At 41.5% G+C, this 17,683-nt stretch overlaps 1 pseudogene; it reads right to left on the bottom strand.

Annotated features, from left to right (window-relative positions):
* Positions 1-1,479: 1,479 nt before the first annotated feature.
* On the bottom strand, positions 1,480-1,581 carry LOC121395867 (annotated as a pseudogene).
* Positions 1,582-17,683: the final 16,102 nt, after the last annotated feature.

Below are 17,683 nucleotides of genomic sequence, written 5' to 3'. Positions count from 1 at the left end.
AATTCATTTTTTTTTTCCTGAAAGCCCAAAGTTGTGTTTTCTTACGCCCATAGTTCACAGTGCAGTAAAGTGCAGGTGCCCCAGTGTGTCCTACCATAAGGCATAGGCTACAACCAAGTGCCTGGTACAGGGGCACAAAACGCGTCCGTTTTTGCACACCCACTGCCTGAATGTATTCACAATGTGTGCTTCAATAAAGCCGCATTGCTCGTCAGTTGAGCTGTCTCCCTGGATGATTCAGTCAGCATCTGAATAGCAAGGAAGTTCTTCATAGTTGTATACAGAGTCGGAGTGGAGTTACCGAATTCCCACGAGAGCAGGTATCGAGCGGGCAACGACACTGGACTGGTGAGAGATGCCATTATTATTATATCCTATTGTTTGTTCCAAAATACTTTGGAGACCCAGGCCAAAAGAAGCTGAGAGCGTTCAAAGTCTTTGGGCTCACCTTTGCCAAAGCTAGGATGAGCCCCGTCGTCCCCGACCCCACCGGCACAAATAGGGTTGCCACTCAGCCGACTGCCAAAGCCAGGGCCGTATTACAAACTTACCGGCAATGTAGCTGCGGGTAAATTTGTAATACTGCCCCGGAAAAAAGGCCCTTGGCCCGCCCCCAATCTGATCAAAACGTACTCTTTTTGCTGCTTTCTGCCTGGTGGCTCCACCCCTTTGACATCACGATCCGCTCCCTTTGACGACACGGCCCTCCACTTTTGTTCCCATCCCCACCACTGGCCGGTGAAAATTTTGTAAAAAGTTGGCAACCCTAGGCACAAAAGGCACAGACAAGGGTCTTCAGACTCTCCTTTGCCTCAAGGCTAGGGAGTGTCTCTTTAACCCTGGGTTCCACGGAAGTTTCCCCCAGGGCACCAAATCCATGTCCTGCGGTAGAGCCCAAAAGGACTCTCTGTGCACCCAAGATTTCTGTGGACAAACATAATAAAAGATAAAATCGTGCTATAATAAATAAGTGCTATAAAAATAAGTGCATAAAATAAGTGCCATAAAGCTCCGACTTGGAGCCTTTTCTACATGCGAATATAAAAAATTCTCTCTCTGGCCAAAAGGCCGGCGTGAAGAAATAAAAGCAGAATAAAAACCCTAAAGTGCATTGTGCATTTGGATGAGACCCAGCCAGGGGCGCGCCGCCAATGAGGCGAGCTAAGACGCTCGCCTCAGGCGGCAACGCCGAAGCGGTTTCCAGGGGCGGCAAAAAGCCGCTCCTGCACCTTTAAGAGCCGAATTTCCGGTTTTTAAACCAGAAATTCGGCTTTACTAATGCGAGAGAGCGCAATTGCGCTCTCCGCATTAGTGTTCCTGCCTCCCCTCCCGACAAGTAAGTCAGCGAGGGGGGGCGGCATTGCAGGAGCCGCCTCAGGCGGCGCTTAGGTCTGAATCGGCGCTGGACCCAGCGTGAGTCAGGCACCCCCTGTACGGGGCACAGCGCCTCGGGCTTCCATAATGCTTAGGCCACTGGCCAGAGGATGAAGTGTTTCTCTGTCTCACCTGAAGAGGCTTTGACACCCCTCCTTATAAGAACAGATACTACACGTGATCTAAGCCAAAAGGCTGAGAAGCGAAGCACAAGTTTGTCCTGATTAGGGATGCACCGAATCCACTATTTTGGATTCGGCCGAACCCCCGAATCCTTCACGAAAGATTCGGCCGAATACCGAACCGAATCAGAACCCTAATTTGCAAAAACTAGGGGTGGGAAGGGGAAAACATTTTTTACTTCCTTGTTGTGTGACAAAAAGTCACTAAATTTCCCTCCCCGCCCCTCATTTGCATATGCAAATTCGGATTCGGTTCGGCCAGGCAGAAGGATTCGGCCGAATCCGAATCCTGCTGAAAAAGGCTGAATCCCGAACCGAATCCTGGATTCGGTGCATCCCTAGTCCTGATACCCACAATTAAATTGTTAATTGTTCAGCTTGGATTGGATCAGATCTCATTCCTATTCTAGATTGGCTGGGGAGATTTAGCACCTATGGGTCCCACTGCAGCATTACAGTACATTGAGGCGGCATGGGGGTGCAAATAGTTTGCATTTTCTCCTATTGACTGCGTGGGTTGCATCCAGGGTCAGACTGGGACACCGGGAAAAACCCGGTAAGCCCCCGGCTCTTGTGGGCCCCGCCGGCCCAGATCCGAACCCTGATCCTTTGATTTCTTGGCTTCTTCCTGCGACAAACGTCTGTTTGCCTGAAAAACAGTGTGTTCCTGTGCACAAGCGCATGGCGGGGAGGCAGCGTGGCTGGGGGTCTGGAGGGGGGCCCTGAGCTGCAGCCTTGGTGGGCCCCGGGCCCCCCAGTCCAACCCTGTTACCTCTTATACTCCAACACCATACAGACTGGTCAATCGGTTCCTGATAACACTGACCATAAGATGTAGGGACCTTAGATTGCAAGCTCCACTGCAGCAGGGACTGATGGGGATAATGAACATATGTATCTCTGTAATGCGATGCAGAATATGCTGCTGATATATAAATAAGGGATAAAAATTATAATAAGATGGAGAGCTAGAGAGCGGAAGAGGGAAAGAGGGAGAAAGAGAGAGATAGAGAGAGGGAGAGCACTGGACCATAACAACAAAGAATTAGTTCTGCAGAATCTCTCCCCCCCCCCATTGGACCCCGTCCAGCACTGATGGTCTGTGCCCCGTCGGTGGGTGTAACAGTTAACATTTCAGGATGTGCTCCCTGTGCCAGACATGAAGGAATATTAAAATCTAGGATTACCCAATAATGCCCCTTTAACTGCAGGCATCTGTACTTATCAGGTACATTAGCTTCCAATTTGCAATTTCCAGCCTGGCATTATCCCGGCGCCGGCAGATTTGGTTACCGAATGTTATTGTGAGCGCAGGAAAATTGAGGGGATTTATTTAATGCAAGAATTGAGGGCTCCCAGGGCACTGGAGGTGCAGATACATAACTATTCTGTATGGGGGCGCCATTGCTGTACCATAAAACGTTGTTACTCAGTGACCTGTACTCACACATTACTGTATAAGGGAAACTAATCTCTTCAACAAACAATAAGAAAATGATTTGCTCACTTCACACCCGGGGTCGGACTGGGTTGGCGGGACACCGGGAAAAATCTCGGTGGGCTCGCCACTCTCGCGGGCCCCATCGGCTCAGATCCGCACCCTTTGGTTCCTCTTCTTGCCACGAATGGCTTGAAGAACGGCCCAGGGTCCGAAGAAGACAGTGTGCACACGCTTGCTCCGGCCCCCCAGTCCGACCCGACTCACATCGAGAGAAGCAAATAAACTCCTTTCCCTTTTATTTGTATTTTCCTACCTTGCTCTTTATATCTATATGTTAGTTAGAACCAACCAGCAGCCAATCACAATGTGCTTCAGTGCTGACCTATATACCTCCCTGTCCTGTTTTTTTGTGGGACAGTCCCAATTTTGACAGTTCCGCATTGTTACTGAAATATCCCAACTTTCTCTTTGATCTCCTGCACTGAACAGCCAGAAATACTGTAGATACAAAGTTTCTAAAACTTAATTGGCTTTTGGCAGAGAGCCCATAATACGTGGCAGCTGCACTAAGCTACATTTGTAACAATTTAAGATCAGCAAAGATACAATCTAAGTATTTAAAATAAGACGGTCTCTTGGGGAAACTGACTTGCAGCTTAAAGGACAACTCACCTTAAAGGACCAGTAACATAAAAAATTTTAAAAAAAAATTGTTTCTACTATCTAGCATGTGTCGCTCGATTTCACCTCCTTGGCTATCTCCTATACAAGGCAGGGAGGAAAAATCGAGCACCGCACGATGTATAGTCGCCCTGTTGCCTTTTTGAAGAGGACCGCAAGCAGATTATCGGTAAGTTATTCCATAATAAAGACTTTGCAAATTTAAAGTTAAATGTGTCTTGGTAGTTTTTTCGTTATGTAGAAACAGATATATTCAAAATGGTTTTTTTTATGTTACTGATCCTTTAATTAGCAAAACTATAATAACACATAAAACCTGACCCTAAAATCCCCATCAAACTTTCCATAACCTGCCAAATCTTGTTAAATGGACATGGTAATTAGGGGGTGTGGCCATAAAATGGGCATGGTCAAGCGCTACATGCAGCAAAACTTTTTATCTCTCTGTCTATTTTGAAAATGTTGGGAGGTGGGGTATGTATATACAATGAGTACATTAGTAATATTGCTGGAATATTTAAAGGAAAACTATACCCCCAAAATGAATACTCAAGCAACAGATTTATATCAGGTTTATATCATATTAAGTGGCATATTAAAGAATCTTACCAAACTGGTCTATATATTTATTTGAGTAAATATTGCCCTTTACATCTCTTGCCTTGAACTCCCATTTTGTGATGGTCTGTGTGTTGCCTCAGAGATCACCTGACCAGAAATACTGCAGCTCTAACTGTAACAGGAAGAGATCACCTGACCAGAAATACTGCAGCTCTAACTGTAACAGGAAGAGATCACCTGACCAGAAATACTGCAGCTCTAACTGTAACAGGAAGAGATCACCTGACCAGAAATACTGCAGCTCTAACTGTAACAGGAAGAGATCACCTGACCAGAAATACTGCAGCTCTAACTGTAACAGGAAGAAGTGTGGAAGCAAAAGACACAACTTTGTCTGTTAATTGGCTCATGTGACCTAACAAGTATGATTTGCTTGGTTTGTTTGTGTGCACCGTGAATCATATGATCCCAGGGGCGGCCCTTATTTTTTAAAATGGCAGTTTTATATTTATGATTACCCAATGGCACAGACTACTAGAAAAGTAGATTATTATGAAAATGGTTTATTTACATGAAGCAGGATTTTACATATGAGCTGTTTTATGCCATATCTATTTATAGAGACCTACAGTGTTTGGGAGGTATAGTTTTCCTTTAACAGCACCCAGTCTGACGCTGTTTCAGTCTGTGCTTGCCAGTGTGGCATAAAACAGTATGGCAGCTCCCGCCCATATGTTCAAACACAAATATAAAGAGAAATGTTTTTGAGAATAACAGATGATACTCGTACTACTCATTCCCACCCATTTGTGCTTCATGAATTCAAACCAACACCCTTCCACGTTGGGCTGGAGAGGTGGATCTGTTCCAAGGGGCACTTACAGGCAGCAGCGGGCGACTATAGTCGCAGTTAATTGGAATATGAAAATGAAAAAATTATCAGTAACTCGCACTTTGCAGGGAAATTTCCCTCCGTTAAACGTTCCGCTGTGACCATCTCAGCGCAGTGGCCAACTCAGTTGCCTGGGGGCAACTTCAGAGCTGCTCAAACATTTAATTATTGTATCGAGCGGCTGCCGGGCTCCTGCAGGATCCGAGTCGGGTTAATAACTGGAGCAGTCGCATCGAATTCCTTTACACGATCGGCAATGAGTGACATAAAATGGGAAAGTGGGTTTAGGTCAATGTAAGAAGAAGGTTTGCTCCATCAAATTGAGGGAGTCTTAGCTAAGAGCTTCAATTTACCGCTTATAACTCAGTTAATATCTTCAAGCTCAATAACATGCATGATTTATTATAGGCAAGATCAATCACCTGCGTGGGAAACTCACATGTAACACTATACCTGCCGCCTGTCACCGATCCAACCCTTGTGCTCTCTAACCATCATACCTGCTCTCTTCCATACGTCATGCTCTGTCTCACCCCATTCAATCAAACTGCTTTAAATCAACAGATGGATAATATCCTCCGCAAAATCATGGATTCAGGGTCCCCTGTATAACTCAGCCTGCAGCCTTGTGCCTTTATATGGTCACAGAACAACCCCTCAGTGACTTCTAATATCCTTATCATTTACAGTAGGGGGTACATTATCCCTTATAATACATGAGTGATACTCAGAGTTCCCTGTATAACTCAGCCTGCAGCCTTGTGCCTTTATATGGTCACAGAACAACCCCTCAGTGACTTCTAATATCCTTATCATTTACAGTAGGGGGTACATTATCCCTTATAATACATGAGTGATACTCAGAGTTCCCTGTATAAGTCAGCCTGCAGCCTTGTGCCTTTATATGGTCACAGAACAACCCCTCAGTGACTTCTAATATCCTTATCATTTACAGTAGGGGGTACATTATCCCTTATAATACATGAGTGATACTCAGAGTTCCCTGTATAACTCAGCCTGCAGCCTTGTGTCTTTATATGGTCACAGAACAACCCCTCAGTGACTTCTAATATCCTTATCATTTACAGTAGGGGGTACATTATCCCTTATAATACATGAGTGATACTCAGAGTTCCCTGTATAACTCAGCCTGCAGCCTTGTGCCTTTATATGGTCACAGGACAACCCCTCAGTGACTTCTAATATCCTTATCATTTACAGTAGGGGGTACATTATCCCTTATAATACATGAGTGATACTCAGAGTTCCCTGTATAACTCAGCCTGCAGCCTTGTGCCTTTATATGGTCACAGAACAACCCCTCAGTGACTTCTAATATCCTTATTATTTACAGTAGGTGGTATATTATCCTTTATAATACATGAGTGAGATACTTGTCTGATGATTGATGTCTGTTAATGAATAGAGTGCCAGGGAACAAGTCCTGGTTATATAGATGATGACCTATGTTGCACTGACTATAAGGCTTGTAAAACACAGGCAGATTCGGGGAGATTTATTCGCCTGGCGACTAATTGCCTTTTCTTCTGGGTCCCAATCTCCTCGAACTGCCTTTGCGTGTCTTCCCATCTGCTATCATGAGTTTCCTCGTGAGGCGACTTCGGAAAATGAAGCGCTGTATGTGCTTTAGCACAGGCGACTTTACATTACAGGGACGAGAAGACACGCAAAGGCAGTTCGGAGAGATTGTCACCCAGAAGAAGAGACGATTAGTCGCCAGGAGACGAAATCTTCCCGAATCTGCCCGTGTGATGTTAGAATTAGACATTATCAGTATTCTGGCAGATTACCCTCCCATTTAGACTGTAAGCCCTACGGGGTAGGGTCCTCTAGCCTTTTGTTTCCTTGACACTGAGCACTTAACCTGCATTGTAATTATATTTTATATTTATGTGAATTGTATTCTAATAATGCACTTATTGTTACTTTTTATTCCAATGACCCCTTGTTTGTTACTACTAATTTATTGTTTATGTGCTTTGCCCTCACGAAGCGCTTTACAAATAAAAATATACAGACATGACAGGGAAGGCTGTGGGTAGGCAGCCTGAGAATAATGGTGATTTAGGAAAGAGTGAAAGTGCAAGTCAGTGACACTTACACAGAAGTCAGGGTAAAACAAAGCAAAGGGAAAATAATTCTGCCATTTTCTCCCACAAGCTGGTGACAATAAACAGGAAAAGTCCATTGATCCAGACGAAGTTGGGAATAATGAGGCTCTATTTAATCATCTCCTGGGTAGATATGGTAATATAGGGGGAAAAAACCCCCATTCCATCACCCCCCCCCCAAATCCGCCTCTCGTATCCACGCGGAACCTACGTAGCCGGCACTATTTTGTTCGCAGCCATGGGGAGAGAGAGAGAAAAGGCATAAGAATTATCATAGTGATGAATTCCCAGGCCCATCAAGTGAGGCTGATAACATGCTGTTTGATGGTGGTTTTTTTTTCCATGAATGTTAAATAGCTGGAACCGCAAACGCAAAGCGGCTTATCAGCTGCTAATACTGAGTTTTAATGCCGGCCCCTTCTTGAACCAGCCATTTTCTAACAACATTAACTAGGAAATTTACATCCCATCTTAATGCCGCTAAAGAGGCCGGGAGATTTGGAGTAAAAGGCAACAGTGTAATGAGAGCAATTGCTTTACCCCCAGCCTCCACCAACTCGGGGGCCCACGCTCTGTTCAATTGTGCCACAGATTAGGCACAAGAGATTTACCTGCAATTCTCTCTGCCTGGAATTCAGCTTTTGTCAACTAAATACACGTAAATATTTTTAAGGAGGGCTTTAGCATTGTGACTGAAGAGACCGGGAGGAGGGAGAAAAAGGCTCGAGGGTGGCTCGGATTTCTTTCATTTCTCCCCCCACCCAGATTTCAGCCTTTTTAGCTTAAATGTGTGAATTCCTGACACTAATACTATAGAAGTACTGAAATAGGGGCTAAAGTTTTCTGCCGATACAGTTAGTCATTGTCTTGGAACAATGTATAGTATAAGCCTGGCACAATGTATAGTATAACACTGGCACAATGTATAGTATAAGCCTGGCACAATGTATAGTATAAACCCTGGCACAATGTATAGTATAAGCCCTGGCACTATGTATAGTATAACACTGGCACAATGTATAATATAAGCCCTGGCACAATGTATAGTATAAACCTGGCACAATGTATAGGATAAGCCCTGGCACAATGTATAGTATAAGCACTGGCACAATGTATAATATAAGCCCTGGCACAATGTATAGTATAAGCCTGGCACAATGTATAGTATAAGCCCTGGCACAATGTATAGTATAAGCCTGGCACAATGTATAGTATAAGCCTGGCACAATGTATAGTATAAGCCCTGGCACAATGTATAGTATAAGCCTGGCACAATGTATAGTATAAGCCCTGGCACAATGTATAGTATAAGCCCTGGCACAATGTATAGTATAAGCCTGGCACAATGTATAGTATAAGCCCTGGCACAATGTATAGTATAAGCCCTGGCACAATGTATAGTATAAGCACTGGCACAATGTATAGTATAAGCCTGGCACAATGTATAGTATAACACTGGCACAATGTATAGTATAAGCCCTGGCACAATGTTTAGTATAAGCACTGGCACAATGTATAGTATAAGCACTGGTACAATGTATAGTATAAGCCTGGCACAATGTATAGTATAACACTGGCACAATGTATAGTATAAGCCTGGCACAATGTATAGTATAAGCCCAGGCACAATGTATAGTATACGCCCTGGCACAATGTATAGTATAAGCACTGGCACAATGTATAGTATAAGCACTGGTACAATGTATAGTATAAGCCTGGCACAATGTATAGTATAAGCCTGGCACAATGTATAGTATAAGCCTGGCACAATGTATAGTATAAGCCTGGCACAATGTATAGTATAACACTGGCACAATGTATAGTATAAGCCCTGCCACAATGTATACTATAAGCCTGGCACAATGTATAGTATAAGCCCTGGCACAATGTATAGTATAAGCCTGGCACAATGTATAGTATAAGCCCTGGCACAATGTATAGTATAAGCCTGGCACAATGTATAGTATAACACTGGCACAATGTATAGTATAAGCCTGGCACAATGTATAGTATAAGCCCAGGCACAATGTATAGTATACGCCCTGGCACAATGTATAGTATAAGCACTGGCACAATGTATAGTATAAGCACTGGTACAATGTATAGTATAAGCCTGGCACAATGTATAGTATAAGCCTGGCACAATGTATAGTATAAGCACTGGAACAATGTATAGTATAAGCCCTGGCACAATGTATAGTATAACACTGGCACAATGTATAGTATAAGCCTGGCACAATGTATAGTATAAGCCTGGCACAATGTATAGTATAAGCCTGGCACACTGTATAGTATAACCTTGGCACAATCTATAGTATAAACCTGGCACAATGTATAGTGTAAGCCCTGGCACAATGTATAGTATAAGCACTGGCACAATGTATAGTATAAGCCCTGGCACTATGTATAGTATAAGCACTGGCACAATGTATAGTATAAGCCCTGGCACAATGTATAGTATAAGCCTGGCACAATGTATAGTATAACACTGGCACAATGTATAGTATAAGCCCTGGCACTATGTATAGTATAAGCCCTGGCACAATGTATAGTATAAGCACTGGCACAATGTATAGTATAAGCACTGGCACAATGTATAGTGTAAGCCCTGGCACTATGTATAGTATAAGCACTGGCACAATGTATAGTATAACACTGGCAAAATGTATAATATAAGCCCTGGCACAATGTATAATATAAGCCTGGCACAATGTATAGTATAACACTGGCACAATGTATAGTATAAGCCCTGGCACAATGTATACTGTAAGCCTGGCACAATGTATAGTATAACACTGGCACAATGTATAGTATAAGCCTGGCACAATGTATAGTATAAGCCCAGGCACAATGTATAGTGTAAGCCCAGGCACAATGTATAGTATAAGCCTGGCACAATGTATAGTATAAGCCTGGCACACTGTATAGATAACCTTGGCACAATCTATAGTATAAACCTGGCACAATGTATAGTGTAAGCCCTGGCACAATGTATAGTATAAGCACTGGCACAATGTATAGTATAAGCCTGGCACAATGTTTAGTATAAGCACTGGCACAATGTATAGTATAACACTGGCACAATGTATAATATAAGCCCTGGCACAATGTATAGTATAAGCCCTGGCACTATGTATAGTATAAGCACTGGCACAATGTATAGTATAACACTGGCACAATGTATAGTATAAGCCTGGCACAATGTATAGTATAAGCCTGGCACAATGTATAGTATAAACCCTAGCACAATGTATAGTATAAGCACTGGCACAATGTATAGTATAAGCCCTGGCACAATGTACAGTATAACCCTGGCACAATCTATAGTATAAACCTGGCACAATGTATAGTGTAAGCCCTGGCACAATGTATAGTATAAGCCCTGGCACAATGTATAGTATAACCCTGGCACAATGTATAGTATAAGCCTGGCACAATGTATAGTATAAGCCCTGGCACAATGTATTTTATAAGCACTGGCACAATTTATAGTATAAGCCTGGCACAATGTATAGTATAAGCCCTGGCACAATGTATAGTATAAGCCTGGCACAATGTATAGTATAAGCCTGGCACAATGTATAGTATAAGCCTGGCACAATTTATAGTATAAGCCTGGCACAATGTATAGTATAAGCCTGGCACAATGTATAGTATAAGCCCTGGCACAATGTTTAGTATAAGCCCTGGCACAATGTATAGTATAAGCCCTGGCACTATGTATAGTATAAGCACTGGCACAATGTATAGTATAACACTGGCACAATGTATAGTATAAGCCTGGCACAATGTATAGTATAAGCCTGGCACAATGTATAGTATAAACCCTAGCACAATGTATAGTATAAGCACTGGCACAATGTATAGTATAAGCCCTGGCACAATGTACAGTTAACCCTGGCACAATCTATAGTATAAACCCTGGCACAATGTATAGTGTAAGCCCTGGCACAATGTATAGTATAAGCCCTGGCACAATGTATAGTATAAGCCCTGGCACAATGTATAGTATAAGCCCTGGCACAATGTATAGTATAAGCCCTGGCACAATTTATAGTATAAGTATTTTATAAGCACTGGCACAATTTATAGTATAAGCCTGGCACAATGTATAGTATAAGCCCTGGCACAATGTATAGTATAAGCCTGGCACAATGTATAGTATAAGCCTGGCACAATGTATAGTATAAGCCTGGCACAATTATGTATAAGCCTGGCACAATGTATAGTATAAGCCTGGCACAATGTATAGTATAAGCCCTGGCACAATGTTTAGTATAAGCCCTGGCACAATGTATAGTATAAGCCCTGGCACAATGTATAGTATAAGAACTGTATTGGGAGAGAATCCTGTGCCACAGTGAGCCCATATTTCCATATCACTGGTAGCAGTTCCTGCAGAAATTTGAGCCCACCACTCCCTATTGTGTAGTACTGGGAGAGATTCCTATAGCACCCCAAGCCCATCCTTCCCTATCACCTTGTATTGGGATTCTCCTGGTATGGTGAGATATCCGCCAACCTATCACAGAGATGACAACCTCCTGGAGGTTGAGTAGTATTTGACCACAGCCCAAGCAACACCCCATTATACTCCAGCCATGCCCAAGCACACCCTGTTATGTCCCAACCAGCTCCGTCCATGCAGTATATGAAGCCAGATGACTGGTTGGGTTAGATAATTCTCAGTCTTGGGAATAAGTTACAATGGGGTATATTTATCAAAGAGTGAAGTTAGAGATCGCCACAGTCCTCTAGAGTGAAATTCCACCACTCTCCATTCATTTCTATGGGATTTTGAAAGGAGTATTTGTCAAAGGATGAACTTTCACCCATTGATAAATACTCTTTTAAAAATCCCATAGAAATGAATGGAGAGTGGTGGAATTTCACTCTAGAGGACAGTGACTCTTTGATAAATATACCCCAATAAGTCAAATTGCCCAACTACACTGCTGTGCATCTGCCCCCCTCTACCCCCAGACCCTTACAGAATTATATAGCATTCTGCACCCCCCTAAACACACAGCAAGGATATTGGGATTCTATAGCACCTACACCATCTTCAGTCTGCGCCCCTGGGGTCCTGCAGCAAAGCAACATGGTGCCAAGATGCTGCTTTGTCCAACAGGGAGAAGAAAGGGTTAAACTCCATTTCCAGAGGATATGTTTTATGCAAATGAGCAGCCATCTATAAATCGCAGCTTTGAGATGTAATTTGCGATGGCATTCATGCTCCTTATCTCCTCTCCCTGTGCCTTTGGTGATACCATCAGGAAATAAAAGGATTCATCAGGTAATGTTATTTCTTATTATTCTCAGACACAATTTGCCAGTTGAAAAGGTAATTAGCCACACAGTCCTGCCATCCCAAAGACAGCTCTGATTAATTAGTCATACTAACGACTTACATGTCATGTGATGTCAGTCTATTGGCGGCTCTGGGAGACTCAGAAGCTCAGGCAGCCTGACATTTGTATGTATATTGGTACCAGTTGGGTCAGTACAGTCCTCTCTGCATCATACGGGGCCCAAGCTTTTATTCTTTGCCAGGGGCCCCAAACTGGTCCAGGGCATCTTTGGGCTGGCAAACCCCAGCATAAGGGCAAAGGCACATGGCAAGCTTCACTGCTGGTAGTAGTGGAGGGCACAATGGCAGTTACCCTGCCACCTTTTCTGGAAAAAAATACCGGCCTTCCTATATATTTATCTTTATTCCCTATTAATAACATTGGGATCACTGACCTTCCTATATATTTATCTTTATTCCCTATTAATAACATTGGGATCACTGGCCTTCCTATATATTTATCTTTATTCCCTATTAATAACATTGGGATCACTGGCCTTCCTATATATTTATCTTTATTCACTATTAATAACATTGGGATCACTGACCTTCCTATATATTTATCTTTATTCCCTATTAATAACATTGGGATCACTGGCCTTCCTATATATTTATCTTTATTCACTATTAATAACATTGGGATCACTGACCTTCCTATATATTTATCTTTATTCCCTATTAATAACATTGGGATCACTGGCCTTCCTATATATTTATCTTTATTCCCTATTAATAACATTGGGATCACTGACCTTCCTATATATTTATCTTTATTCCCTATTAATAACATTGGGATCACTGACCTTCCTATATATTTATCTTTATTCCCTATTAATAACATTGGGATCACTGACCTTCCTATATATTTATCTTTATTCCCTATTAATAACATTGGGATCACTGGCCTTCCTATATATTTATCTTTATTCCCTATTAATAACATTGGGATCAGTGACCTTCCTATATATTTATCTTTATTCCCTATTAATAACATTGGGATCACTGACCTTCCTATATATTTATCTTTATTCCCTATTAATAACATTGGGATCACTGGCCTTCCTATATATTTATCTTTATTCCCTATTAATAACATTGGGATCACTGACCTTCCTATATATTTATCTTTATTCCCTATTAATAACATTGGGATCACTGGCCTTCCTATATATTTATCTTTATTCCCTATTAATAACATTGGGATCACTGGCCTTCCTATATATTTATCTTTATTCCCTATTAATAACATTGGGATCACTGGCCTTCCTATATATTTATCTTTATTCCCTATTAATAACATTGGGATCATATCACTGGCCTTCCTATATATTTATCTTTATTCCCTATTAATAACATTGGGATCACTGACCTTCCTATATATTTATCTTTATTCCCTATTAATAACATTGGGATCACTGGCCTTCCTATATATTTATCTTTATTCCCTATTAATAACATTGGGATCATATCACTGGCCTTCCTATATATTTATCTTTATTCCCTATTAATAACATTGGGATCAGTGACCTTCCTATATATTTATCTTTATTCCCTATTAATAACATTGGGATCACTGACCTTCCTATATATTTATCTTTATTCCCTATTAATAACATTGGGATCACTGACCTTCCTATATATTTATCTTTATTCCCTATTAATAACATTGGGATCACTGGCCTTCCTATATATTTATCTTTATTCCCTATTAATAACATTGGGATCACTGACCTTCCTATATATTTATCTTCCCTATTAATAACATTGGGATCACTGACCTTCCTATATATTTATCTTTATTCCCTATTAATAACATTGGGATCACTGACCTTCCTATATATTTATCTTTATCCCCTATTAATAACATTGGGATCAGTGACCTTCCTATATATTTATCTTTATTCCCTATTAATAACATTGGGATCACTGGCCTTCCTATATATTTATCTTTATTCCCTATTAATAACATTGGGATCACTGACCTTCCTATATATTTATCTTTATTCCCTATTAATAACATTGGGATCACTGACCTTCCTATATATTTATCTTTATTCCCTATTAATAACATTGGGATCACTGACCTTCCTATATATTTATCTTCTTTTCCTATTAATAACATTGGGATCAACCATCATTTTTACCGGCCAGGCCGGTGAACAATCCACTGCGTCAAAAACACCAGAATAGTCGCGCGCATAAAAACTGCAGAGAGTCAAAATTGACGTGCATCAAAATAATTTTGACGGCCATTGACTTCAATGCAAATTTTTCGATGTTTTGCGAATTTCATGGGAAATTCGAGAATTTTTCGGCAAAGCAAAATTGGATAAATTTCCCCATGGCTAATCATTTCTAATTCTACGTACCCATAAAATGCCTCTGTCATGCCCCAGCAGCAATGATAGTGCCCTACGCTGGAATTCTGAAGTTGTATAAACTAGAGCTCTGCACCTAATCTACTAAACACACTCCCACAACTCACATTTTATCCCAACTCCGACCCACTCCCTGACCCCCAAAAGTTTCATCTGTACCCCAACATTATCAAATCAATGGATCCGAATAATGAATGGGCAGCACCCCTTGCTCTTGTGCACGGATAACACTATGACATGTCATTTAAAGGGATTGTTCACCTTTAAATTAACTGTTAGTATGATGTAGAGAGTAATATTCTGAGACAATTTGCAATTGGTTTTCATTTTTTATTACTTGTAGTTTTTTTTTTAGTTATTTAGCAGCTCTCCAGTTTGATTACTAAGGTCCAAATTATCCTAGCAACCATGCATTGATATAATATAAGAGACAGGAATAGAAAGATGAATAATAAAAAGTAGCAAATATCAATACATTTGTAGCGGGTGCTCATTGTGTTCCCAGGACATTCCATTTTTTTATATCTATATTTATACATAGGTAGAAGCTGCCATATTGTTTGCTTGGGAGGTTATAGCTAACTGCACATTCAGAACATTCCTTCTCTGTATATTTGTTGTCAGTTTACTGAATGACTGGTAAATGGTTACATCACATGTCATGTCAGGGGCATCTGAGCCTGCCCAGCCAATCAGTGGACTCCAAGTATTGGACATGCCCCAACAAGCAGTCCCATGGGTGCCACTGTGAGCAGGTAACGTTATAATGAAAAACAAGTCTATTATTGATACAGAATTAAAGGAGAAGGAAAGGCTAAAAGTAAGTACGCTTTATCATAAAGGTCTATATAAATACACCAGTAACCCCTCAAAGTAATGCTGCTCTGAGTCCTCTGTCAAAAGAAACAGCACATTTCTTTCCTTCTATTGTGTACTCATGGGCTTCTGTATCAATGCACGATGATGGAGAGCTCAACCTTATCCCAAAAATAACACTTGTTGAAAGTGCAGAGTGCTTATCCAGAAGACCTTTCCCTTGCATTAGGGTCAGTAGAATAATTGCCAAAAAATCTGGATGCACAACTTTTTGTTAAAGTTGTATCAAAAGTGGTTTATTAAGCCAATATTTATCGCAAAAGGGCATCTGTATCAGACTTCCTTCTTTCAGCTTAAACTTCCAGGGCTAAGGCTTGAGCATGCTCAGTTTGCTTCTCTCTCCCTCCGTTTCCCTCCTCTCTGATGTAATTTGAGCCTAGAGCTATAAGTGAGCAGGGAGAGACTCAGGCAGGAAGTGATGTCACACCTAGTTAATATGGCAGCTGCTATCCTAAGCAAACAGAGAGCTTCTAGAGCTGTTTACTCAGATATGGTAACACATTCTACAGAATAAATATAGTGTTATAGCTTGCACTATTGCAGCTAATCTATTGGCAATAAACTGCCTCTGTAGCTTTCCTGCTCCTTTAATGGCATCATCTGATCCCATGATACTGAGTAACTCACCGGGCCCAGCCACAGATTGCCATTCACTGATCCTGCAGCCTCGTTCTTTTTGAGGGCCACATATCTCAGGACAGATGGTTGTGTAGGGCCATCGGCCTTAAAATTTAATCAATAAAGTGAGAGCTAGAAAAGGAAGAGAAACATAGAGTATGTAATGCTGTGCATCAGAACTATAACAGAGTAACAAAAGAGAAACCCTGTAGTTGTTGGTGCGACCCAAGAGGCAGGGCCGGCGGGCCACTGGAAAAAATAATCCTGGTGGGCCCTGCCGACCCACTCCCCTCCTAGTATCTTGTACTCTGTGTCTGCTGCCCCCTGATCACCTTCGGCCCATGGGGGGGGGGGTTGCGTCTGGGTGGTGGGCCAGGGGAATGTGTGAGGGCCCCTGAAGCAGCAAACCCCGGTGGGCCCCAAACCCCCATGTCCAAATATGCCAGGAGATAAAGGAGGCACAGTGGGGCACTGACTGTCAAGCAATGTTATTATATGTTCATGAAAAATATCTTCCTCCCAAAATTTAAGGGGGCGACCACACTTAGGGGCAGATTTATTAAGGGTTGAGTTGTGTTTTCCATGATAAATTTGAGTTTTAAGGTTATTTTTGAGTCAAAAATAGTTTTTTTGGGTTGAAAACCCCCCAAATTTTTTAGTTTATTAAAAAAACTAAATTTTTTTGAGATTTTTTATAAACCGACCCTGGAAATAGCACGAATTTGAAAATACATCATCTAGAACCTGTTGAGGTCATGTAGGAGTCAATGGCAGAGGTCCCTTGAACCATTTGAGGATGTTAATAGCCTTCATGATGTTTGAGTTCTTTTCGGAGGGTTTCGCTCAAAAACACAATCAATTTGCGTTTTTTTCTGCTGAGTTTTAGGGTTGTTAACTCTAAACTCGCTGATTCAAGTTTTTTCATTCAAGGTTTTTCTTAAATATGAAACCATTTGAGTTGTGAGGTGTAAAATTTTATCTTTTTTAAATAACCCCCTTAAATAAATGCCCCCAATCTTATAACACCTGTACTCATTTTTGTTTTAACCAGCACCAACCTTTCTACCAGTCACTGCAAAGTATGGCTGTTTAACATGCATACGGGATCCTCCACTCAGGATCCTGGTTGCATGGTTTGCATACACATAATAAAATCCTTTCATATATACAAATATATAACAAAGGATAGAACAAACTT

This window comes from Xenopus laevis, chromosome 7L, assembly GCF_017654675.1.
Source record: "Xenopus laevis strain J_2021 chromosome 7L, Xenopus_laevis_v10.1, whole genome shotgun sequence".
Lineage (NCBI taxonomy): Eukaryota > Metazoa > Chordata > Amphibia > Anura > Pipidae > Xenopus > Xenopus laevis.
The sequence above is the reverse complement of the archived record's forward strand: the minus strand, read 5'-3'. Positions and strand labels throughout refer to the sequence as shown.